The 27,878-nt window shown below is 62.0% G+C and overlaps 1 protein-coding gene across 4 annotated transcripts in view; it reads left to right on the forward strand.

Annotated features, from left to right (window-relative positions):
• Positions 1 to 27,878, forward strand: part of LOC144762126 (phosphofurin acidic cluster sorting protein 2-like) — a 642,794-nt gene that overhangs the window by 240,071 nt on the left and 374,845 nt on the right. The gene's annotated exons all lie outside the window — the stretch shown is intronic.

Raw genomic sequence — 27,878 nt, forward strand, 5'->3', positions numbered from 1 at the left:
CCAGCAGTCAAACCCAGGGCATGTGGGGGCCACATCACAGGACACCCCGCTGTCAGCACACCCCAGCAGTCAAACCCAGGAACCGGCATATGGGGCCACATCACACGACACCCCGCTGACAGCACACCCCCAGCAGTCAAACCCAGGGCATGTGCGGCCACATCACACGACACCCGCTGCCAGCACACCCCCAGCAGTCAAACCCGGGGCATGTGGGGCCACATCACACGACGCCCGCTGCCAGCACACCCCCCGCAGTCAAACCCAGGAACCGGCATATGGGGCCACATCACACGACACCCGCTGCCAGCACACCCCCAGCAGTCAAACCCAGGGCATGTGGGCCACATCACAGGACACCCCGCTGCCAGCACACCCCCAGCAGTCAAACCCAGGAACCGGCATATGGGGCCACATCACAGGACACCCCGCTGACAGCACACCCCCAGCAGTCAAACCCAGGAACCGGCATATGGGGCCACATCACAGGACACCCGCTGCCAGCACACCCCCAGCAGTCAAACCCAGGGCATGTGGGCCACATCACACGACACCCCGCGCCAGCACACTCCCAGCAGTCAAACCCCGGGCATGTGGGGCCACATCACACGACACCCCGCTGCAGGCACACCCCTAGCAGTCAAACCCAGGGCATGTGGGGCCACATCACACGACACCCCGCTGCCAGCACACCCCCAGCAGCAAACCCAGGGCATGTGGGGCCACATCACGCCACACCCAGCGCCAGCACACCCCCACAGTCAAACCCAGGGCATGTGCGGCCACATCACAGGACACCCCGCTGACAGCACACCCCCAGCAGTCAAACCCAGGAACCGGCATATGGGGCCACATCACAGGACACCCGCTGCCAGCACACCCCCAGCAGTCAAACCCAGGGCATGTGGGCCACATCACACGACACCCCGCTGCCAGCACACCCCCAGCAGTCAAACCCAGGGCATATGGGGCCACATCACACGACACCCCGCTGCCAGCACACCCCCAGCAGTCAAACCCGGGGAATGTGGGGCCACATCACACGACACCCCGCTGCCAGCACACCCCCCACAGTCAAACCCAGGAGCTGGCATGTGCGGCCACATCACACGACACCCCGCTGCCAGCACACCCCCACTGTCAAACCCAGGAACCGGCATGTGCGGCCACATCACACGACACCCCGCTGCCAGCACACCCCCAGCAGTCAAACCCAGGGCATGTGGGGGCCACATCACAGGACACCCCGCTGTCAGCACACCCCCAGCAGTCAAACCCAGGAACCGGCATATGGGGCCACATCACACGACACCCCGCTGCCAGCACACCCCCAGCAGTCAAACCCAGGGCATGTGGGGGCCACATCACACGACACCCCACTGCCAGCACACCCCCAGCAGTCAAACCCAGGGCATGTGGGGGCCACATCACACGACACCCCGCTGCCAGCACACCCCAGCAGTCAAACCCAGGGCATGTGGGGGCCACATCACACGACACCCCGCTGCCTGCACACCCCAGCAGTCAAACCCAGGAACCGGCATATGGGGCCACATCACACGACACCCCACTGCCAGCACACCCCCAGCAGTCAAACCCAGGGCATGTGGGGGCCACATCACACGACACCCCGCTGCCAGCACACCCCAGCAGTCAAACCCAGGAACCGGCATATGGGGCCACATCACACGACACCCCGCTGCCAGCACACCCCCAGCAGTCAAACCCAGGAACCGGCATGTGCCACCATATCCCACCACACCCGCTGCCAGCACACCCCCAGCAGTCAAACCCAGGGCATGTGGGCCACATCACACGACACCCCGCGCCAGCACACTCCCAGCAGTCAAACCCAGGGCATGTGCTGCCACATCACACGACGCCCGCTGCCAGCACACCCCCAGCAGTCAAACCCAGGGCATGTGCGGCCACATCACACGACACCCGCTGCCAGCACAACCCCAGCAGTCAAACACAGGAACCGGCATATGGGGCCACATCACAGGACACCCGCTGCAGCACACCCCCAGCAGTCAAACCCAGGGCATGTGGGGGCCACATCACACGACACCCCGCTGCCAGCACACCCCCATCAGCAAACCCAGGGCATGTGGGGGCCACATCACACGACACCCCGCTGCCAGCACATCCCCATCAGCAAACCCAGGGCATGTGGGGGCCACATCACACGACACCCCGCTGCCAACACACCCCCAGCAGTCAAACCCAGGAACCGGCATATGGGGCCACATCACACGACACCCCGCTGCCAGCACACCCCAGCAGTCAAACCCAGGGCATGTGGGGGCCACATCACAGGACACCCGCTGCCAGCACACCCCCAGCAGTCAAACCCAGGGCATGTGGGCCACATCACACGACACCCCGCGCCAGCACACTCCCAGCAGTCAAACCCAGGGCATGTGCGGCCACATCACACGACACCCGCTGCCAGCACACCCCCAGCAGTCAAACCCAGGAACCGGCATATGGGGCCACATCACAGGACACCCGCTGTCAGCACACCCCAGCAGTCAAACCCAGGAACCGGCATATGGGGCCACATCACACGACACCCCGCTGACAGCACACCCCCAGCAGCAAACCCAGGGCATGTGGGGCCACATCACACGACACCCCGCTGCCAGTACACCCCCATCAGCAAACCCAGGGCATGTGGGGACCACATCACACGACACCCCGCTGCCAGCACACCCCCAGCAGTCAAACCCAGGGCATGTGGGGGCCACATCACAGGACACCCCGCTGTCAGCACACCCCAGCAGTCAAACCCAGGAACCGGCATATGGGGCCACATCACACGACACCCCGCTGACAGCACACCCCCAGCAGTCAAACCCAGGGCATGTGGGGCCACATCACACGACACCCCGCGCCAGCACACCCCCAGCAGTCAAACCCAGGAACCGGCATATGGGGCCACATCACAGGACACCCCGCTGACAGCACACCCCCAGCAGTCAAACCCAGGAACCGGCATATGGGGCCACATCACAGGACACCCGCTGCCAGCACACCCCCAGCAGTCAAACCCAGGGCATGTGGGGCCACATCACACGACACCCCGCTGCAGGCACACCCCTAGCAGTCAAACCCAGGGCATGTGGGGCCACATCACACGACACCCCGCTGCCAGCACACCCCCAGCAGTCAAACCCAGGGCATATGGGGCCACATCACACGACACCCCGCTGCCAGCACACCCCCAGCAGCAAACCCAGGGCATGTGGGGCCACATCACGCGACACCCCGCTGCCAGCACACCCCCACAGTCAAACCCAGGAGCTGGCATGTGCGGCCACATCACACAACACCCCGCTGCCAGCACACCCCCAGCAGTCAAACCCAGGGCATGTGGGGGCCACATCACAGGACACCCCGCTGTCAGCACACCCCCAGCAGTCAAACCCAGGAACCGGCATATGGGGCCACATCACACGACACCCCGCTGCCAGCACACCCCCAGCAGTCAAACCCAGGGCATGTGGGGGCCACATCACACAACACCCCACTGCCAGCACACCCCCAGCAGTCAAAACCAGGGCATGTGGGGGCCACATCACACGACACCCCGCTGCCAGCACACCCCAGCAGTCAAACCCAGGAACCGGCATATGGGGCCACATCACACGACACCCCACTTCCAGCACACCCCCAGCAGTCAAACCCAGGGCATGTGGGGGCCACATCACACGACACTCCGCTGCCAGCACACCCCAGCAGTCAAACCCAGGAACCGGCATATGGGGCCACATCACACGACACCCCACTTCCAGCACACCCCCAGCAGTCAAACCCAGGGCATGTGGGGGCCACATCACACGACACCCCGCTGCCAGCACACCCCAGCAGTCAAACCCAGGAACCGGCATATGGGGCCACATCACACGACACCCCGCTGCCAGCACACCCCCAGCAGTCAAACCCAGGAACCGGCATGTGCCACCATATCCCACCACAACCGCTGCCAGCACACCCCCAGCAGCCAAACCCAGGGTATGTGGGGCCACATCACAGGACACCCCGCTGCCAGCACACCCCCAGCAGTCAAACCCAGGGCATGTGGGGCCACATCACAGGACACCCGCTGCCAGCACACCCCCAGCAGTCAAACCCAGGGCATGTGGGCCACATCACACGACACCCCGCGCCAGCACACTCCCAGCAGTCAAACCCAGGGCATGTGCGGCCACATCACACGACACCCGCTGCCAGCACACCCCCAGCAGTCAAACCCAGGAACCGGCATATGGGGCCACATCACAGGACACCCGCTGCAGCACACCCCCAGCAGTCAAACCCAGGGCATGTGGGGCCACATCACAGGACACCCCGCTGCCAGCACACCCCAGCAGTCAAACCCAGGAGCTAGCATGTGCTGCCACATCACAGGACACCCGCTGCCAGCACACCCCCAGCAGTCAAACCCAGGAACCGGCATATGGGGCCACATCACAGGACACCCGCTGTCAGCACACCCCAGCAGTCAAACCCAGGAACCGGCATATGGGGCCACATCACTCGACACCCCGCTGACAGCACACCCCCAGCAGTCAAACCCAGGGCATGTTGGCCACATCACAGGACACCCGCTGCCAGCACACCCCCATCAGCAAACCCAGGGCATGTGGGGGCCACATCACACGACACCCCGCTGCCAGCACACCCCCATCAGCAAACCCAGGGCATGTGGGGGCCACATCACACGACGCCCGCTGCCAGCACACCCCAGCAGTCAAACCCAGGGCATGTGGGGGCCACATCACAGGACACCCGCTGTCAGCACACCCCAGCAGTCAAACCCAGGAACCGGCATATGGGGCCACATCACACGACACCCCGCTGCCAGCACACCCCCAGCAGTCAAACCCAGGGCATGTGGGGCCACATCACACGACACCCCGCTGCCAGCACACCCCCAGCAGTCAAACCCAGGGCATGTGGGAGCCACATCACACGACGCCCGCTGCCAGCACACCCCCAGCAGTCAAACCCAGGGCATGTGGGGCCACATCACACGACACCCCGCTGCCAGCACACCCCCAGCAGTCAAACCCAGGGCATGTGGGCCACATCACACGACACCCCGCTACCAGCACACCCCCAGCAGTCAAACCTAGGGCATGTGGGGCCACATCACACGACGCCCGCTGCCAGCACACCCCCAGCAGCAAACCTAGGGCATGTGGGGCCACATCACACGACACCCCGCTGCCAGCACACCCCAGCAGTCAAACCCAGGAGCTGGCATGTGCGGCCACATCACACGACACCCCGCTGCCAGCACACCCCCAGCAGCAAACCCAGGGCATGTGGGGCCACATCACACGACGCCCGCTGCCAGCACACCCCCAGCAGCAAACCTAGGGCATGTGGGGCCACATCACAGGACACCCCGCTCCCAGCACACCCCCAGCAGTCAAACCCAGGGCATGTGGGGGCCACATCACACGACGCCCGCTGCCAGCACACCCCCAGCAGCAAACCTAGGGCATGTGGGGCCACATCACACGACACCCCGCTGCCAGCACACCCCAGCAGTCAAACCCAGGAGCTGGCATGTGCGGCCACATCACACGACACCCGCTGCCAGCACACCCCAGCAGTCAAACCCAGGGCATGTGGGCCACATCACACGACACCCGCTGCCAGCACACCCCCCGCAGTCAAACCCAGGGCATGTGGGGCCACATCACACGACACCCCGCTGCCAGCTCACCCCCATCAGCAAACCAAGGGCATGTGGGGGCCACATCACACGACACCCCGCTGCCAGCACACCCCCAGCAGTCAAACTCAGGGCATGTGGGGGCCACATCACACGACACCCCGCGCCAGCACACCCCCCGCAGTCAAACCCCGGGCATGTGGGGCCACATCACACGACACCCCGCGCCAGCACACCCCCAGCAGCCAAACCCAGGGCATGTGGGGCCACATCACACGACACCCGCTGCCAGCACACCCCCCGCTGTCAAACCCAGGGCATGTGGGGGCCACATCACAGGACACCCGCTGTCAGCACACCCCAGCAGTCAAACCCAGGAACCGGCATATGGGGCCACATCACACGACACCCCGCTGCCAGCACACCCCCAGCAGTCAAACTCAGGGCATGTGGGGGCCACATCACACGACACCCCGCGCCAGCACACCCCCCGCAGTCAAACCCAGGGCATGTGCTGCCACATCACACGACACCCCGCGCCAGCACACCCCCAGCAGCCAAACCCAGGGCATGTGGGGCCACATCACACGACACCCGCTGCCAGCACACCCCCCGCTGTCAAACCCAGGGCATGTGGGGGCCACATCACAGGACACCCGCTGTCAGCACACCCCAGCAGTCAAACCCAGGAACCGGCATATGGGGCCACATCACACGACACCCCGCTGACAGCACACTCCCAGCAGTCAAACCCGGGGCATGTGGGGCCACATCACACGACACCCCGCGCCAGCACACCCCCAGCAGTCAAACACAGGGGCCGGCATGTGCTGCCACATCACACGACACCCCGCTGCCAGCACACCCCCCGCAGTCAAACCCAGGAACCGGCATATGGGGCCACATCACACGACACCCCGCCGCCAGCACACCCCAGCAGTCAAACCCAGGGCATGTGGGGGCCACATCACAGGACACCCGCTGTCAGCACACCCCCAGCAGTCAAACCCAGGAACCGGCATATGGGGCCACATCACACGACACCCCGCTGCCAGCACACCCCCAGCAGTCAAACCCCGGGCATGTGGGGCCACATCACACGACACCCCGCTGCCAGCACACCCCCAGCAGTCAAACCCCGGGCATGTGGGGCCACATCACACGACACCCCGCTGCCAGCACACCCCCAGCAGCAAACCCAGGGCATGTGGGGCCACATCACGCGACACCCCGCTGCCAGCACACCCCCAGCAGCAAACCCAGGGCATGTGGGGCCACATCACACGACACCCCGCTGCCAGCACACCCCCATCAGCAAACCCAGGGCATGTGGGGGCCACATCACACGACACCCCGCTGCCAGCACACCCCCACAGTCAAACCCAGGAACCGGCATGTGCGGCCACATCACACGACACCCCGCTGCCAGCACACCCCCAGCAGTCAAACCCAGGGCATGTGCGGCCACATCACAGGACACCCGCTGTCAGCACACCCCAGCAGTCAAACCCAGGAACCGGCATATGGGGCCACATCACTCGACACCCCGCTGACAGCACACCCCCATCAGCAAACCCAGGGCATGTGGGGGCCACATCACACGACACCCCACTGCCAGCTCACCCCCAGCAGTCAAACCCAGGGCATGTGGGGGCCACATCACAGGACACCCCGCTGTCAGCACACCCCAGCAGTCAAACCCAGGAACCGGCATATGGGGCCACATCACACGACACCCCGCTGACAGCACACCCCCAGCAGTCAAACCCAGGGCATATGCGGCCACATCACACGACACCCGCTGCCAGCACACCCCCAGCAGTCAAACCCGGGGCATGTGGGGCCACATCACACGACGCCCGCTGCCAGCACACCCCCCGCAGTCAAACCCAGGAACCGGCATATGGGGCCACATCACACGACACCCGCTGCCAGCACACCCCCAGCAGTCAAACCCAGGGCATGTGGGCCACATCACAGGACACCCCGCTGCCAGCACACCCCCAGCAGTCAAACCCAGGAACCGGCATATGGGGCCACATCACAGGACACCCCGCTGACAGCACACCCCCAGCAGTCAAACCCAGGAACCGGCATATGGGGCCACATCACAGGACACCCGCTGCCAGCACACCCCCAGCAGTCAAACCCAGGGCATGTGGGCCACATCACACGACACCCCGCGCCAGCACACTCCCAGCAGTCAAACCCCGGGCATGTGGGGCCACATCACACGACACCCCGCTGCAGGCACACCCCTAGCAGTCAAACCCAGGGCATGTGGGGCCACATCACACGACACCCCGCTGCCAGCACACCCCCAGCAGCAAACCCAGGGCATGTGGGGCCACATCACGCGACACCCCGCGCCAGCACACCCCCACAGTCAAACCCAGGGCATGTGCGGCCACATCACAGGACACCCCGCTGACAGCACACCCCCAGCAGTCAAACCCAGGAACCGGCATATGGGGCCACATCACAGGACACCCGCTGCCAGCACACCCCCAGCAGTCAAACCCAGGGCATGTGGGCCACATCACACGACACCCCGCTGCCAGCACACCCCCAGCAGTCAAACCCAGGGCATATGGGGCCACATCACACGACACCCCGCTGCCAGCACACCCCCAGCAGTCAAACCCGGGGAATGTGGGGCCACATCACGCGACACCCCGCTGCCAGCACACCCCCCACAGTCAAACCCAGGAGCTGGCATGTGCGGCCACATCACACGACACCCCGCTGCCAGCACACCCCCACTGTCAAACCCAGGAACCGGCATGTGCGGCCACATCACACGACACCCCGCTGCCAGCACACCCCCAGCAGTCAAACCCAGGGCATGTGGGGGCCACATCACAGGACACCCCGCTGTCAGCACACCCCCAGCAGTCAAACCCAGGAACCGGCATATGGGGCCACATCACACGACACCCCGCTGCCAGCACACCCCCAGCAGTCAAACCCAGGGCATGTGGGGGCCACATCACACGACACCCCACTGCCAGCACACCCCCAGCAGTCAAACCCAGGGCATGTGGGGGCCACATCACACGACACCCCGCTGCCAGCACACCCCAGCAGTCAAACCCAGGGCATGTGGGGGCCACATCACACGACACCCCGCTGCCTGCACACCCCAGCAGTCAAACCCAGGAACCGGCATATGGGGCCACATCACACGACACCCCACTGCCAGCACACCCCCAGCAGTCAAACCCAGGGCATGTGGGGGCCACATCACACGACACCCCGCTGCCAGCACACCCCAGCAGTCAAACCCAGGAACCGGCATATGGGGCCACATCACACGACACCCCGCTGCCAGCACACCCCCAGCAGTCAAACCCAGGAACCGGCATGTGCCACCATATCCCACCACACCCGCTGCCAGCACACCCCCAGCAGTCAAACCCAGGGCATGTGGGCCACATCACACGACACCCCGCGCCAGCACACTCCCAGCAGTCAAACCCAGGGCATGTGCTGCCACATCACACGACGCCCGCTGCCAGCACACCCCCAGCAGTCAAACCCAAGGCATGTGCGGCCACATCACACGACACCCGCTGCCAGCACACCCCCAGCAGTCAAACCCAGGAACCGGCATATGGGGCCACATCACAGGACACCCGCTGCAGCACACCCCCAGCAGTCAAACCCAGGGCATGTGGGGGCCACATCACACGACACCCCGCTGCCAGCACACCCCCATCAGCAAACCCAGGGCATGTGGGGGCCACATCACACGACACCCCGCTGCCAGCACACCCCCATCAGCAAACCCAGGGCATGTGGGGGCCACATCACACGACACCCCGCTGCCAACACACCCCCAGCAGTCAAACCCAGGAACCGGCATATGGGGCCACATCACACGACACCCCGCTGCCAGCACACCCCAGCAGTCAAACCCAGGGCATGTGGGGGCCACATCACAGGACACCCGCTGCCAGCACACCCCCAGCAGTCAAACCCAGGGCATGTGGGCCACATCACACGACACCCCGCGCCAGCACACTCCCAGCAGTCAAACCCAGGGCATGTGCGGCCACATCACACGACACCCGCTGCCAGCACACCCCCAGCAGTCAAACCCAGGAACCGGCATATGGGGCCACATCACAGGACACCCGCTGTCAGCACACCCCAGCAGTCAAACCCAGGAACCGGCATATGGGGCCACATCACACGACACCCCGCTGACAGCACACCCCCAGCAGCAAACCCAGGGCATGTGGGGCCACATCACACGACACCCCGCTGCCAGTACACCCCCATCAGCAAACCCAGGGCATGTGGGGACCACATCACACGACACCCCGCTGCCAGCACACCCCCAGCAGTCAAACCCAGGGCATGTGGGGGCCACATCACAGGACACCCCGCTGTCAGCACACCCCAGCAGTCAAACCCAGGAACCGGCATATGGGGCCACATCACACGACACCCCGCTGACAGCACACCCCCAGCAGTCAAACCCAGGGCATGTGGGGCCACATCACACGACACCCCGCGCCAGCACACCCCCAGCAGTCAAACCCAGGAACCGGCATATGGGGCCACATCACAGGACACCCCGCTGACAGCACACCCCCAGCAGTCAAACCCAGGAACCGGCATATGGGGCCACATCACAGGACACCCGCTGCCAGCACACCCCCAGCAGTCAAACCCAGGGCATGTGGGGCCACATCACACGACACCCCGCTGCAGGCACACCCCTAGCAGTCAAACCCAGGGCATGTGGGGCCACATCACACGACACCCCGCTGCCAGCACACCCCCAGCAGTCAAACCCAGGGCATATGGGGCCACATCACACGACACCCCGCTGCCAGCACACCCCCAGCAGCAAACCCAGGGCATGTGGGGCCACATCACGCGACACCCCGCTGCCAGCACACCCCCACAGTCAAACCCAGGAGCTGGCATGTGCGGCCACATCACACGACACCCCGCTGCCAGCACACCCCCAGCAGTCAAACCCAGGGCATGTGGGGGCCACATCACAGGACACCCCGCTGTCAGCACACCCCCAGCAGTCAAACCCAGGAACCGGCATATGGGGCCACATCACACGACACCCCGCTGCCAGCACACCCCCAGCAGTCAAACCCAGGGCATGTGGGGGCCACATCACACGACACCCCACTGCCAGCACACCCCCAGCAGTCAAAACCAGGGCATGTGGGGGCCACATCACACGACACCCCGCTGCCAGCACACCCCAGCAGTCAAACCCAGGAACCGGCATATGGGGCCACATCACACGACACCCCACTTCCAGCACACCCCCAGCAGTCAAACCCAGGGCATGTGGGGGCCACATCACACGACACCCCGCTGCCAGCACACCCCAGCAGTCAAACCCAGGAACCGGCATATGGGGCCACATCACACGACACCCCACTTCCAGCACACCCCCAGCAGTCAAACCCAGGGCATGTGGGGGCCACATCACACGACACCCCGCTGCCAGCACACCCCAGCAGTCAAACCCAGGAACCGGCATATGGGGCCACATCACACGACACCCCGCTGCCAGCACACCCCCAGCAGTCAAACCCAGGAACCGGCATGTGCCACCATATCCCACCACAACCGCTGCCAGCACACCCCCAGCAGTCAAACCCAGGGTATGTGGGGCCACATCACAGGACACCCCGCTGCCAGCACACCCCCAGCAGTCAAACCCAGGGCATGTGGGGCCACATCACAGGACACCCGCTGCCAGCACACCCCCAGCAGTCAAACCCAGGGCATGTGGGCCACATCACACGACACCCCGCGCCAGCACACTCCCAGCAGTCAAACCCAGGGCATGTGCGGCCACATCACACGACACCCGCTGCCAGCACACCCCCAGCAGTCAAACCCAGGAACCGGCATATGGGGCCACATCACAGGACACCCGCTGCAGCACACCCCCAGCAGTCAAACCCAGGGCATGTGGGGCCACATCACAGGACACCCCGCTGCCAGCACACCCCAGCAGTCAAACCCAGGAGCTGGCATGTGCTGCCACATCACAGGACACCCGCTGCCAGCACACCCCCAGCAGTCAAACCCAGGGCATGTGCGGCCACATCACAGGACACCCGCTGTCAGCACACCCCAGCAGTCAAACCCAGGAGCTAGCATGTGCTGCCACATCACAGGACACCCGCTGCCAGCACACCCCCAGCAGTCAAACCCACGAACCGGCATATGGGGCCACATCACAGGACACCCGCTGTCAGCACACCCCAGCAGTCAAACCCAGGAACCGGCATATGGGGCCACATCACTCGACACCCCGCTGACAGCACACCCCCAGCAGTCAAACCCAGGGCATGTTGGCCACATCACAGGACACCCGCTGCCAGCACACCCCCATCAGCAAACCCAGGGCATGTGGGGGCCACATCACACGACACCCCGCTGCCAGCACACCCCCATCAGCAAACCCAGGGCATGTGGGGGCCACATCACACGACGCCCGCTGCCAGCACACCCCAGCAGTCAAACCCAGGGCATGTGGGGGCCACATCACAGGACACCCGCTGTCAGCACACCCCAGCAGTCAAACCCAGGAACCGGCATATGGGGCCACATCACACGACACCCCGCTGCCAGCACACCCCCAGCAGTCAAACCCAGGGCATGTGGGGCCACATCACACGACACCCCGCTGCCAGCACACCCCCAGCAGTCAAACCCAGGGCATATGGGGCCACATCACACGACACCCCGCTGCCAGCACACCCCCAGCAGTCAAACCCGGGGAATGTGGGGCCACATCACGCGACACCCCGCTGCCAGCACACCCCCCACAGTCAAACCCAGGAGCTGGCATGTGCGGCCACATCACACGACACCCCGCTGCCAGCACACCCCCACTGTCAAACCCAGGAACCGGCATGTGCGGCCACATCACACGACACCCCGCTGCCAGCACACCCCCAGCAGTCAAACCCAGGGCATGTGGGGGCCACATCACAGGACACCCCGCTGTCAGCACACCCCCAGCAGTCAAACCCAGGAACCGGCATATGGGGCCACATCACACGACACCCCGCTGCCAGCACACCCCCAGCAGTCAAACCCAGGGCATGTGGGGGCCACATCACACGACACCCCACTGCCAGCACACCCCCAGCAGTCAAACCCAGGGCATGTGGGGGCCACATCACACGACACCCCGCTGCCAGCACACCCCAGCAGTCAAACCCAGGGCATGTGGGGGCCACATCACACGACACCCCGCTGCCTGCACACCCCAGCAGTCAAACCCAGGAACCGGCATATGGGGCCACATCACACGACACCCCACTGCCAGCACACCCCCAGCAGTCAAACCCAGGGCATGTGGGGGCCACATCACACGACACCCCGCTGCCAGCACACCCCAGCAGTCAAACCCAGGAACCGGCATATGGGGCCACATCACACGACACCCCGCTGCCAGCACACCCCCAGCAGTCAAACCCAGGAACCGGCATGTGCCACCATATCCCACCACACCCGCTGCCAGCACACCCCCAGCAGTCAAACCCAGGGCATGTGGGCCACATCACACGACACCCCGCGCCAGCACACTCCCAGCAGTCAAACCCAGGGCATGTGCTGCCACATCACACGACGCCCGCTGCCAGCACACCCCCAGCAGTCAAACCCAAGGCATGTGCGGCCACATCACACGACACCCGCTGCCAGCACACCCCCAGCAGTCAAACCCAGGAACCGGCATATGGGGCCACATCACAGGACACCCGCTGCAGCACACCCCCAGCAGTCAAACCCAGGGCATGTGGGGGCCACATCACACGACACCCCGCTGCCAGCACACCCCCATCAGCAAACCCAGGGCATGTGGGGGCCACATCACACGACACCCCGCTGCCAGCACACCCCCATCAGCAAACCCAGGGCATGTGGGGGCCACATCACACGACACCCCGCTGCCAACACACCCCCAGCAGTCAAACCCAGGAACCGGCATATGGGGCCACATCACACGACACCCCGCTGCCAGCACACCCCAGCAGTCAAACCCAGGGCATGTGGGGGCCACATCACAGGACACCCGCTGCCAGCACACCCCCAGCAGTCAAACCCAGGGCATGTGGGCCACATCACACGACACCCCGCGCCAGCACACTCCCAGCAGTCAAACCCAGGGCATGTGCGGCCACATCACACGACACCCGCTGCCAGCACACCCCCAGCAGTCAAACCCAGGAACCGGCATATGGGGCCACATCACAGGACACCCGCTGTCAGCACACCCCAGCAGTCAAACCCAGGAACCGGCATATGGGGCCACATCACACGACACCCCGCTGACAGCACACCCCCAGCAGCAAACCCAGGGCATGTGGGGCCACATCACACGACACCCCGCTGCCAGTACACCCCCATCAGCAAACCCAGGGCATGTGGGGACCACATCACACGACACCCCGCTGCCAGCACACCCCCAGCAGTCAAACCCAGGGCATGTGGGGGCCACATCACAGGACACCCCGCTGTCAGCACACCCCAGCAGTCAAACCCAGGAACCGGCATATGGGGCCACATCACACGACACCCCGCTGACAGCACACCCCCAGCAGTCAAACCCAGGGCATGTGGGGCCACATCACACGACACCCCGCGCCAGCACACCCCCAGCAGTCAAACCCAGGAACCGGCATATGGGGCCACATCACAGGACACCCCGCTGACAGCACACCCCCAGCAGTCAAACCCAGGAACCGGCATATGGGGCCACATCACAGGACACCCGCTGCCAGCACACCCCCAGCAGTCAAACCCAGGGCATGTGGGGCCACATCACACGACACCCCGCTGCAGGCACACCCCTAGCAGTCAAACCCAGGGCATGTGGGGCCACATCACACGACACCCCGCTGCCAGCACACCCCCAGCAGTCAAACCCAGGGCATATGGGGCCACATCACACGACACCCCGCTGCCAGCACACCCCCAGCAGCAAACCCAGGGCATGTGGGGCCACATCACGCGACACCCCGCTGCCAGCACACCCCCACAGTCAAACCCAGGAGCTGGCATGTGCGGCCACATCACACGACACCCCGCTGCCAGCACACCCCCAGCAGTCAAACCCAGGGCATGTGGGGGCCACATCACAGGACACCCCGCTGTCAGCACACCCCCAGCAGTCAAACCCAGGAACCGGCATATGGGGCCACATCACACGACACCCCGCTGCCAGCACACCCCCAGCAGTCAAACCCAGGGCATGTGGGGGCCACATCACACGACACCCCACTGCCAGCACACCCCCAGCAGTCAAAACCAGGGCATGTGGGGGCCACATCACACGACACCCCGCTGCCAGCACACCCCAGCAGTCAAACCCAGGAACCGGCATATGGGGCCACATCACACGACACCCCACTTCCAGCACACCCCCAGCAGTCAAACCCAGGGCATGTGGGGGCCACATCACACGACACCCCGCTGCCAGCACACCCCAGCAGTCAAACCCAGGAACCGGCATATGGGGCCACATCACACGACACCCCACTTCCAGCACACCCCCAGCAGTCAAACCCAGGGCATGTGGGGGCCACATCACACGACACCCCGCTGCCAGCACACCCCAGCAGTCAAACCCAGGAACCGGCATATGGGGCCACATCACACGACACCCCGCTGCCAGCACACCCCCAGCAGTCAAACCCAGGAACCGGCATGTGCCACCATATCCCACCACAACCGCTGCCAGCACACCCCCAGCAGTCAAACCCAGGGTATGTGGGGCCACATCACAGGACACCCCGCTGCCAGCACACCCCCAGCAGTCAAACCCAGGGCATGTGGGGCCACATCACAGGACACCCGCTGCCAGCACACCCCCAGCAGTCAAACCCAGGGCATGTGGGCCACATCACACGACACCCCGCGCCAGCACACTCCCAGCAGTCAAACCCAGGGCATGTGCGGCCACATCACACGACACCCGCTGCCAGCACACCCCCAGCAGTCAAACCCAGGAACCGGCATATGGGGCCACATCACAGGACACCCGCTGCAGCACACCCCCAGCAGTCAAACCCAGGGCATGTGGGGCCACATCACAGGACACCCCGCTGCCAGCACACCCCAGCAGTCAAACCCAGGAGCTGGCATGTGCTGCCACATCACAGGACACCCGCTGCCAGCACACCCCCAGCAGTCAAACCCAGGGCATGTGCGGCCACATCACAGGACACCCGCTGTCAGCACACCCCAGCAGTCAAACCCAGGAGCTAGCATGTGCTGCCACATCACAGGACACCCGCTGCCAGCACACCCCCAGCAGTCAAACCCACGAACCGGCATATGGGGCCACATCACAGGACACCCGCTGTCAGCACACCCCAGCAGTCAAACCCAGGAACCGGCATATGGGGCCACATCACTCGACACCCCGCTGACAGCACACCCCCAGCAGTCAAACCCAGGGCATGTTGGCCACATCACAGGACACCCGCTGCCAGCACACCCCCATCAGCAAACCTAGGGCATGTGGGGGCCACATCACACGACACCCCGCTGCCAGCACACCCCCATCAGCAAACCCAGGGCATGTGGGGGCCACATCACACGACGCCCGCTGCCAGCACACCCCAGCAGTCAAACCCAGGGCATGTGGGGGCCACATCACAGGACACCCGCTGTCAGCACACCCCAGCAGTCAAACCCAGGAACCGGCATATGGGGCCACATCACACGACACCCCGCTGCCAGCACACCCCCAGCAGTCAAACCCAGGGCATGTGGGGCCACATCACACGACACCCCGCTGCCAGCACACCCCCAGCAGTCAAACCCAGGGCATGTGGGAGCCACATCACACGACGCCCGCTGCCAGCACACCCCCAGCAGTCAAACCCAGGGCATGTGGGGCCACATCACACGACACCCCGCTGCCAGCACACCCCCAGCAGTCAAACCCAGGGCATGTGGGCCACATCACACGACACCCCGCTACCAGCACACCCCCAGCAGTCAAACCTAGGGCATGTGGGGCCACATCACACGACGCCCGCTGCCAGCACACCCCCAGCAGCAAACCTAGGGCATGTGGGGCCACATCACACGACACCCCGCTGCCAGCACACCCCAGCAGTCAAACCCAGGAGCTGGCATGTGCGGCCACATCACACGACACCCCGCTGCCAGCACACCCCCAGCAGCAAACCCAGGGCATGTGGGGCCACATCACACGACGCCCGCTGCCAGCACACCCCCAGCAGCAAACCTAGGGCATGTGGGGCCACATCACAGGACACCCCGCTCCCAGCACACCCCCAGCAGTCAAACCCAGGGCATGTGGGGGCCACATCACACGACGCCCGCTGCCAGCACACCCCCAGCAGCAAACCTAGGGCATGTGGGGCCACATCACACGACACCCCGCTGCCAGCACACCCCAGCAGTCAAACCCAGGAGCTGGCATGTGCGGCCACATCACACGACACCCGCTGCCAGCACACCCCAGCAGTCAAACCCAGGGCATGTGGGCCACATCACACGACACCCGCTGCCAGCACCCCCCCCGCAGTCAAACCCAGGGCATGTGGGGCCACATCACACGACACCCCGCTGCCAGCTCACCCCCATCAGCAAACCAAGGGCATGTGGGGGCCACATCACACGACACCCCGCTGCCAGCACACCCCCAGCAGTCAAACTCAGGGCATGTGGGGGCCACATCACACGACACCCCGCGCCAGCACACCCCCCGCAGTCAAACCCCGGGCATGTGGGGCCACATCACACGACACCCGCTGCCAGCACACCCCCCGCTGTCAAACCCAGGGCATGTGGGGGCCACATCACAGGACACCCGCTGTCAGCACACCCCAGCAGTCAAACCCAGGAACCGGCATATGGGGCCACATCACACGACACCCCGCTGCCAGCACACCCCCAGCAGTCAAACTCAGGGCATGTGGGGGCCACATCACACGACACCCCGCGCCAGCACACCCCCCGCAGTCAAACCCAGGGCATGTGCTGCCACATCACACGACACCCCGCGCCAGCACACCCCCCGCTGTCAAACCCAGGGCATGTGGGGGCCACATCACAGGACACCCGCTGTCAGCACACCCCAGCAGTCAAACCCAGGAACCGGCATATGGGGCCACATCACACGACACCCCGCTGCCAGCACACCCCCAGCAGTCAAACTCAGGGCATGTGGGGGCCACATCACACGACACCCCGCGCCAGCACACCCCCCGCAGTCAAACCCAGGGCATGTGCTGCCACATCACACGACACCCCGCGCCAGCACACCCCCAGCAGCCAAACCCAGGGCATGTGGGGCCACATCACATGACACCCGCTGCCAGCACACCCCCCGCTGTCAAACCCAGGGCATGTGGGGGCCACATCACAGGACACCCGCTGTCAGCACACCCCAGCAGTCAAACCCAGGAACCGGCATATGGGGCCACATCACACGACACCCCGCTGACAGCACACTCCCAGCAGTCAAACCCGGGGCATGTGGGGCCACATCACACGACACCCCGCGCCAGCACACCCCCAGCAGTCAAACACAGGGGCCGGCATGTGCTGCCACATCACACGACACCCCGCTGCCAGCACACCCCCCGCAGTCAAACCCAGGAACCGGCATATGGGGTGTTGGACTTGGGCCTTCTGGCAGGTTCACCCCTGAACTTTTTGCCTTGAAGTGTAGTGATTTCTGGTCTTTGCGCACCTTGACACTGTGGCGCAGTGTAAAGTGCGTGCGCTCCCTGAGTGCGTGGAGTGAGACTGGCCTGCCCTCCCATAGGAATGCATGGGGAATGTCTGTGTCCCTGGTAGTTCCTGATGCGTGAGGCGTGCATGCTTAAGTTTGGTATGTGCGAACTCGTGAGAGTGAATGCTGCGCAACGGTATGTGCGGCGTGTATGTGTCGTGTGCGGAAGCGCCACTTCTAGGAGTTGGCATATTAGTGTAAAATATGCCTGGCGTGTGATTGGCTGGAGCTGGCTGGGATGCCAGGCTCCAGGAAGTCTGTGTGGGTCTGCCCCGGTGGTGAATGGAGAGATTAGCATGAGTGATGTGTGGGAGGAGTGTACCTGTGTCCTGGATGGGCTGGGTTTTCCCCACACAATGCTGGCTCCGCCCCCCTGTGGTGTGACTGATGACCCTAGCCCTGCCTGTGAATAGAATGGGTGGTTGGGCCATCAACAGTACTCCCAAACCAGCTGCGACTGGTTCTGCCCCCACCCTGCACCTAAAGACAAAGGGAAAAGGTGTATAAAAGAGGGGCTGTGACCCCATGAAAATGTTCTTGTTTGCTGCTTGAATCTGCCAGGGGCGTGCTGCTGCTTGGGCTCAGGGATGGCTTGCCTCCCTGAGCCCTGCCCAGCCCTTGGCTTGCTGATGGACCCCTGAAGGACTTGCTGTTGCCCTAGCGCCTGGGAGCGCTTGTTCTTTGCCTCAAGCGCCTGGAAGTGCTTGATTTCCCCTGTAGCGCTTGGGAGCGCTGTATTCATTTGCCTAGCGCTTGGGAGCGCTTTTTGGACCTCAGCCGGTGTCAACCCGGCATGTGCTCGCTTAATTTGCCGACTTTTGAAGTCCTTTTGCGAGTGCCCACCTCGCCAGGGACCTGACCGCCATCGCGAGAGCCCACCTCGCATCTGCGCTGCTGGAGGACCGATTTAAAGTCACCGGAGCCCACCCGGTAGGGTTGCCGCTTTGTTTAATTATTTAAATCAAGAGGGTGCCCACCCCTCGTTTATGCCCCCAGTTTTCACCGCCGCGGCCCGAGCGCCGCAAAACAGGAAGTCAGGCACGACGGTGCCTGATGCGGGGCGGGACTTCCGGTTTCCCGGAGGAAGTCCCGCCCGCCGCCGCGCTGTGATTGGCCAGCGCTGCCACCGGGAAAAATGGAGGAAGAATGCCGGCCGAATCCCTGTGGCCCGGGGCTCCCAGGAGTGGAGGAGAGCCCCGGGGCCGCTCCAGAAAGCAAGGAGGGAAGCGGCAGGCGGGGCTCCGTGGCCGAGGAGAGCCCCGCAGCCCGAGAAGAGGAGCAGCGCGAAACCCGCCAGGAGCCCCCGCCAGAGTAGCCCGGTAAGTGAGAAGGGCTAGGGGAGGCTCCGTGTGGCAGGGTGTCACGGGCTGGAGCCCTGGGAGGCTCACGAGGGCATTCCTGAAGGGGTAGAGTGGCCCCAGAAGGCAGTGGGTCGCTCCCCCAGCGGACATTGTTTCCAAGTCCCCGGGCATGTTAGCAGAGCCGTGAGGGGCTCCAACGATGGCTTTGGGAGATGATGGAGCCCACGAGGCTCCCAGGGGGCATTATTGTATTTGTGGAGCCCCGAGGTACTAAGGGGCCACATGCTGATTTTCAGAGCCTAGAGGGCTCCAACGATGGGGACAGTTGTTTCTAAGGAGCCAGAGCGCTCCCATGCACACCATTATTTCCAGAGCCAGATGGCTCCCAGGTGTGGCACATGTTGTTTCAGGGCTACTGAGAGCCCATGCCCCATTTAAATGATTCCCAGCTGCCCAGCAAGTAGTGGGCAGCTGCACCGTGTAGGTCTTTCTTTTCTAGGGACATGTACTTTGGACTTTAGGAGTGAGGCGCACTCCTTCATCCCTGGCCTTCCCCCAGCTGCGCAGCACTTAGTGCCAGCTACAGCGTTTAGGCCCCCTGTTCTGTCCCTCAGCTGCCCAGCAAGTAGTGGGCAGCTGCTACGTTTAGGTCTTGGCGCAGTGGCGCAACCTGGACTTTGTGAGTTCTGCGCTAAAGGTGATTTATGCGCTAACTGAGGCTTAGATGCTGTTGTGATCTGTGTCCTATTGCTCTTGGGTGTTAGGAAATGTACAATGTGTAGTATGTTTTGCGCACCCTGTGTTCTGCACCTCTGAATGTGTTGTTGATACATTATGTGCCCTGTTCCTTACACCGCTGAACGTGTGTTGATGCGTAATGTGTTCCTTACACCGCTGAATGTAGGTTCTGCATCATGTGTTTTGTCCCCAGGTCTATGCCCCTACTTGTATTGTGATACTGAGGTGGTTGTTCTTGCTAGTGCAGGTGGTGCTAGTAAGGTCCTGGTTCCCTGCGTGACCTGTTCCTAGGGTGGTTAGGATTGCGTTGGGGGGACTTACCAGTTACCAGTGGGTACTGGTTTTGTGCTTTATGTCCTATTTTGTATTACAGTGATCTTCTGTTATAAGTGATTCCAAGGGCTTGATACTAAGCTTGCCCCCTGACCAGAGTCCCAGGACCAGTGGACTCTATGGTGCCTTCCCTGCCAAATTGATGGGACTTGTCTGATCTCCCTGGGCCCCTGGGGCCTCGCTGAAGTGTGCCTCGCTCGTTCCCCTCGGCAGCTCGTGCCGGCAGCCCGTCCAAGCCTCGAGCAGCGCCGCTCTCCCCTGAGCCGCGCCGCTTCGCTGGGTCGCCCGCATCCTGCCTCCCCCTTCTCTTCTGAGCCGCACACATTGGTCGCCCCAGAGAAACGCTTGTACCGTGCCGGCAGCCCGTCCAAGCCTCGAGCAGCGCCGCTCTCCCCTGAGCCGCGCCGCTTCGCTGGGTCGCCCGCTCAAGCTTACTAAGGAGGTCACTCGCATTATCCCGTGCAACCAGGACGGAAGGTACTGTCTGATAGGTTATGTTCTAAGTTCTAGGCCTACAAGTATTGTATTGTTATTTCTAAAAGTGCTGATTCCTGACAGTGGTCCAGGTGGCCCTGTCTTGTAAATATCCCCTGTAAATTCTGCCCGTGCCTCTGGCACATTGTAAAGTGTGTGTTTTATCTAATGTGTTTTGGTGTAATACAAAGGCTATTTTTATATAACCTTGTGTGGAGTTTCCTTTGTGGTGGGCCTTTGGTTGTTGTTGCTGGGGTGCGTGCGCAAATACTTAGCCTACATCGCCTCCAAGTTTAGCCTTGCTGCTCGCGCTACGTTACCTAGAGGGTGAGTAGGGGTTATCTTGGCGTGTAACTCCCTTGCCCTGACTTGGGTGTGGTGGTCTCTGACTGACTTTGGCGAAAGCCCTGGCCAGCCGGGGATCCCATTTCCAACATTGGTGGCAGCGGTGGGATAAGGATTTGTGTTTGCGTTGTACCTTAGTAGCAGCTGGCTGCACCACAAAGCTCTGCATTTTAGATAAAAACATTTTGGGGATTATTGTATGGAGTTTGCTAAAAATGTCATTTCTGTGGAAATGTGTTTCTTGTGCACTTTGAGTTAGGTGTCCCTAGCTCGGGAGGGTAGATCATCCCCCTATGTGCAGTGTGTTTTCTGGATGCACCAGAAGGGTGTGATCCAGTGGTGGCAGCATGAGGGTGTCCAGTGCATGTGTCCCCCGTCCCTGCCCTAGAGTAATGGTACCTGTGTCAAGTGTGGTCAGGTTGAGAAGTCAGGGGTGGTAGAAACTGCCTTACCAGTCTGGGGAGGGGTGTGTGTGGATGAATGGTGTGTGGCACTGGACGTGTTTGTAAGTTCTCTGGATGGGGAGCTTGCTGAATGCTTGTTTTGTTCAGATACCTAAGTCCTGTGTGTTGAACTTTTCCCAAGAACGTCTGCAGATAGTGGAGCCTGCTTTTTAATTTCTGTGGTCTGTTGAGAGACAGAATTTTGGAGTTGGTAATGTTCTGGGAGGAGAGAGGCATAGGGGATGGAGTGATTCCAAAAGGAGTGTCTGAGGTGTCTTCCAGCCCTGCGTGGTGGAAGAGGTTCAGTGTAGCCCAGCTAGGTCTCGGTGTAGGGGCCCACGTCCTGTCTCAAGAGGAGAAGGAGTGGGTGGGACTGCATGTCTCCAGGTGCCCGAAACCCAGTGTCAGGGCCTGGATTGTTTCTGAAGGGAACATCAGGTCGGGGGCCTAGGCTGTACCAATAGGTCATTTGAGGAGGATCTTCCAGAGTGTCTGGAGAACGTGGAACCTCTGTAACCAGGGTTCCAGTAGTTCTGGTGTCTGGCAGTACCGCTCCAGTTGGGAGGGCGCAGAAGTCCAGATGGAGGGGTGTGAGGGGGATAGGTTCCCCAGTGGAAGAACCAGTGGGTCAGGGGCCAACCAGAAGGGTTGTGTCGCCAGGGAATGACCATGGTGATGCCACTTCTGTCCTGAGTGTCAGGCAGACTTGTACACGACACATTAGTTGTGTCACCCTCAAGGAAGTCCTGGTGCGCCAGGCATCTGACCAAAGAGGTACGTCCCTTGGTTGGGGAGCCAGTAGCCGGTGTTTCCGGATCTGGACGTAAGGGCAACTGTATGTAGTGTCCTGAAGTTACAAGAGGGAACTCCTGCCTGATGAGAAGGAACCGGGTAAGCTGTATGGGGTATTGACCTGCAGTGGTTGCCTTGCTGCTGAAGGAGGAGAGAAAGTCTTAGATTTTTGTTTCCAACTTGTAGAAGTCCTGGTGCGCCAGGCATCTAACCAAAGGGTAGCGTCCCTAGGTTAGGGAGCCAGGTTCAGGTGTTGCCTGTCCTGGACGGCAGGGCGACTGTAGCCAGTGTCCTGGCCGGTTTGTCTTCTAGGGGTACCCCTGTGAACACAGGTGGGGCTCATCTTAAGTGAAGAGACCCTGTGTTTCCCAGAAGGGGTGGTACAGGCCTAGCAGGGATCTTTAGGGTTCTTGGCTGAGTGTTGTGGTACTACCCTGAGAGCAGGTGGGGCCTACCTTAAGTGGAGGGACCCTGTTCTACAGTGGGAGGGTGCAGAACTCTGGAAGGGGGTCAGAGGGAGTCTGACCCCTGTGCATCCGGTGAATTTGAATCCCAGGTGGTAAACCAGTTAAGGGAGCTGTGACTCTGTCATGACCAGCCTGGTGTCCTGTAGGCACCGCACTGAGCCGCGTCTGCCTTCGGCCGTGCAGTCCATGCCGCTCGCCGTCCCCGTCTTGACGCGGTCCGCGAGCCGCCGCCTGCGCCGCATCTGGCAACCCGCAAAGTGCAACGCCTTACTACACCGTTCTTGTGCTGGTCTGACTGTGGTCACTGCTGCTGAGGAAGTCAGGTCTTAAACTGGTGGGAGAGTTGTGTTCTGGAGGGTGCTTCAGAAGTAAAGGTAGGGTGGGGCATTCTTGCCCGTGACCTCTGGTCAGCCTGAGGGTGCGGACCCTAGGTTGAAGGATCAGTGGTAGTTTGGAACTACACTGAGAAAGGGAGTGGAGAATGGCTAGTGCAGGCCAGGGGTTACTACCCCCCACTCTGTGGATGGGCATGGACCAGTGGTATCTGGGTGGCCTAGGGCCTGGTCCTAGCCGTGGACAGCTAAGGAGTACCAGTGGGGTAGCCTAGTTGGGCCTGTGTTTTTTTTAAGGATGTGCTTGTCTTATGGATTAACTTGGCGTAGAACCGGAGGGTGTCCCTGCAGTGCGGGCCCGCGTCCGTGTTCTATCGCCCCAAGCAGGGAAGTCCATCACGGTGGTGATTGGTCTCCCCTGCGTTTTGGCTGGAAGGGGGTCGTGTTGGACTTGGGCCTTCTGGCAGGTTCACCCCTGAACTTTTTGCCTTGAAGTGTAGTGATTTCTGGTCTTTGCGCACCTTGACACTGTGGCGCAGTGTAAAGTGCGTGCGCTCCCTGAGTGCGTGGAGTGAGACTGGCCTGCCCTCCCATAGGAATGCATGGGGAATGTCTGTGTCCCTGGTAGTTCCTGATGCGTGAGGCGTGCATGCTTAAGTTTGGTATGTGCGAACTCGTGAGAGTGAATGCTGCGCAACGGTATGTGCGGCGTGTATGTGTCGTGTGCGGAAGCGCCACTTCTAGGAGTTGGCATATTAGTGTAAAATATGCCTGGCGTGTGATTGGCTGGAGCTGGCTGGGATGCCAGGCTCCAGGAAGTCTGTGTGGGTCTGCCCCGGTGGTGAATGGAGAGATTAGCATGAGTGATGTGTGGGAGGAGTGTACCTGTGTCCTGGATGGGCTGGGTTTTCCCCACACAATGCTGGCTCCGCCCCCCTGTGGTGTGACTGATGACCCTAGCCCTGCCTGTGAATAGAATGGGTGGTTGGGCCATCAACAGTACTCCCAAACCAGCTGCGACTGGTTCTGCCCCCACCCTGCACCTAAAGACAAAGGGAAAAGGTGTATAAAAGAGGGGCTGTGACCCCATGAAAATGTTCTTGTTTGCTGCTTGAATCTGCCAGGGGCGTGCTGCTGCTTGGGCTCAGGGATGGCTTGCCTCCCTGAGCCCTGCCCAGCCCTTGGCTTGCTGATGGACCCCTGAAGGACTTGCTGTTGCCCTAGCGCCTGGGAGCGCTTGTTCTTTGCCTCAAGCGCCTGGAAGTGCTTGATTTCCCCTGTAGCGCTTGGGAGCGCTGTATTCATTTGCCTAGCGCTTGGGAGCGCTTTTTGGACCTCAGCCGGTGTCAACCCGGCATGTGCTCGCTTAATTTGCCGACTTTTGAAGTCCTTTTGCGAGTGCCCACCTCGCCAGGGACCTGACCGCCATCGCGAGAGCCCACCTCGCATCTGCGCTGCTGGAGGACCGATTTAAAGTCACCGGAGCCCACCCGGTAGGGTTGCCGCTTTGTTTAATTATTTAAATCAAGAGGGTGCCCACCCCTCGTTTATGCCCCCAGTTTTCACCGCCGCGGCCCGAGCGCCGCAAAACAGGAAGTCAGGCACGACGGTGCCTGATGCGGGGCGGGACTTCCGGTTTCCCGGAGGAAGTCCCGCCCGCCGCCGCGCTGTGATTGGCCAGCGCTGCCACCGGGAAAAATGGAGGAAGAATGCCGGCCGAATCCCTGTGGCCCGGGGCTCCCAGGAGTGGAGGAGAGCCCCGGGGCCGCTCCAGAAAGCAAGGAGGGAAGCGGCAGGCGGGGCTCCGTGGCCGAGGAGAGCCCCGCAGCCCGAGAAGAGGAGCAGCGCGAAACCCGCCAGGAGCCCCCGCCAGAGTAGCCCGGTAAGTGAGAAGGGCTAGGGGAGGCTCCGTGTGGCAGGGTGTCACGGGCTGGAGCCCTGGGAGGCTCACGAGGGCATTCCTGAAGGGGTAGAGTGGCCCCAGAAGGCAGTGGGTCGCTCCCCCAGCGGACATTGTTTCCAAGTCCCCGGGCATGTTAGCAGAGCCGTGAGGGGCTCCAACGATGGCTTTGGGAGATGATGGAGCCCACGAGGCTCCCAGGGGGCATTATTGTATTTGTGGAGCCCCGAGGTACTAAGGGGCCACATGCTGATTTTCAGAGCCTAGAGGGCTCCAACGATGGGGACAGTTGTTTCTAAGGAGCCAGAGCGCTCCCATGCACACCATTATTTCCAGAGCCAGATGGCTCCCAGGTGTGGCACATGTTGTTTCAGGGCTACTGAGAGCCCATGCCCCATTTAAATGATTCCCAGCTGCCCAGCAAGTAGTGGGCAGCTGCACCGTGTAGGTCTTTCTTTTCTAGGGACATGTACTTTGGACTTTAGGAGTGAGGCGCACTCCTTCATCCCTGGCCTTCCCCCAGCTGCGCAGCACTTAGTGCCAGCTACAGCGTTTAGGCCCCCTGTTCTGTCCCTCAGCTGCCCAGCAAGTAGTGGGCAGCTGCTACGTTTAGGTCTTGGCGCAGTGGCGCAACCTGGACTTTGTGAGTTCTGCGCTAAAGGTGATTTATGCGCTAACTGAGGCTTAGATGCTGTTGTGATCTGTGTCCTATTGCTCTTGGGTGTTAGGAAATGTACAATGTGTAGTATGTTTTGCGCACCCTGTGTTCTGCACCTCTGAATGTGTTGTTGATACATTATGTGCCCTGTTCCTTACACCGCTGAACGTGTGTTGATGCGTAATGTGTTCCTTACACCGCTGAATGTAGGTTCTGCATCATGTGTTTTGTCCCCAGGTCTATGCCCCTACTTGTATTGTGATACTGAGGTGGTTGTTCTTGCTAGTGCAGGTGGTGCTAGTAAGGTCCTGGTTCCCTGCGTGACCTGTTCCTAGGGTGGTTAGGATTGCGTTGGGGGGACTTACCAGTTACCAGTGGGTACTGGTTTTGTGCTTTATGTCCTATTTTGTATTACAGTGATCTTCTGTTATAAGTGATTCCAAGGGCTTGATACTAAGCTTGCCCCCTGACCAGAGTCCCAGGACCAGTGGACTCTATGGTGCCTTCCCTGCCAAATTGATGGGACTTGTCTGATCTCCCTGGGCCCCTGGGGCCTCGCTGAAGTGTGCCTCGCTCGTTCCCCTCGGCAGCTCGTGCCGGCAGCCCGTCCAAGCCTCGAGCAGCGCCGCTCTCCCCTGAGCCGCGCCGCTTCGCTGGGTCGCCCGCATCCTGCCTCCCCCTCCTCTTCTGAGCCGCACACATTGGTCGCCCCAGAGAAACGCTTGTACCGTGCCGGCAGCCCGTCCAAGCCTCGAGCAGCGCCGCTCTCCCCTGAGCCGCGCCGCTTCGCTGGGTCGCCCGCTCAAGCTTACTAAGGAGGTCACTCGCATTATCCCGTGCAACCAGGACGGAAGGTACTGTCTGATAGGTTATGTTCTAAGTTCTAGGCCTACCAGTATTGTATTGTTATTTCTAAAAGTGCTGATTCCTGACAGTGGTCCAGGTGGCCCTGTCTTGTAAATATCCCCTGTAAATTCTGCCCGTGCCTCTGGCACATTGTAAAGTGTGTGTTTTATCTAATGTGTTTTGGTGTAATACAAAGGCTATTTTTATATAACCTTGTGTGGAGTTTCCTTTGTGGTGGGCCTTTGGTTGTTGTTGCTGGGGTGCGTGCGCAAATACTTAGCCTACATCGCCTCCAAGTTTAGCCTTGCTGCTCGCGCTACGTTACCTAGAGGGTGAGTAGGGGTTATCTTGGCGTGTAACTCCCTTGCCCTGACTTGGGTGTGGTGGTCTCTGACTGACTTTGGCGAAAGCCCTGGCCAGCCGGGGATCCCATTTCCAACATGGGGCCACATCACACGACACCCCGCCGCCAGCACACCCCAGCAGTCAAACCCAGGGCATGTGGGGGCCACATCACAGGACACCCGCTGTCAGCACACCCCCAGCAGTCAAACCCAGGAACCGGCATATGGGGCCACATCACACGACACCCCGCTGCCAGCACACCCCCAGCAGTCAAACCCCGGGCATGTGGGGCCACATCACACGACACCCCGCTGCCAGCACACCCCCAGCAGTCAAACCCCGGGCATGTGGGGCCACATCACACGACACCCCGCTGCCAGCACACCCCCAGCAGCAAACCCAGGGCATGTGGGGCCACATCACGCGACACCCCGCTGCCAGCA

This window comes from Lissotriton helveticus, chromosome 6, assembly GCF_964261635.1.
Source record: "Lissotriton helveticus chromosome 6, aLisHel1.1, whole genome shotgun sequence".
NCBI classification, from domain to species: Eukaryota; Metazoa; Chordata; class Amphibia; order Caudata; family Salamandridae; genus Lissotriton; species Lissotriton helveticus.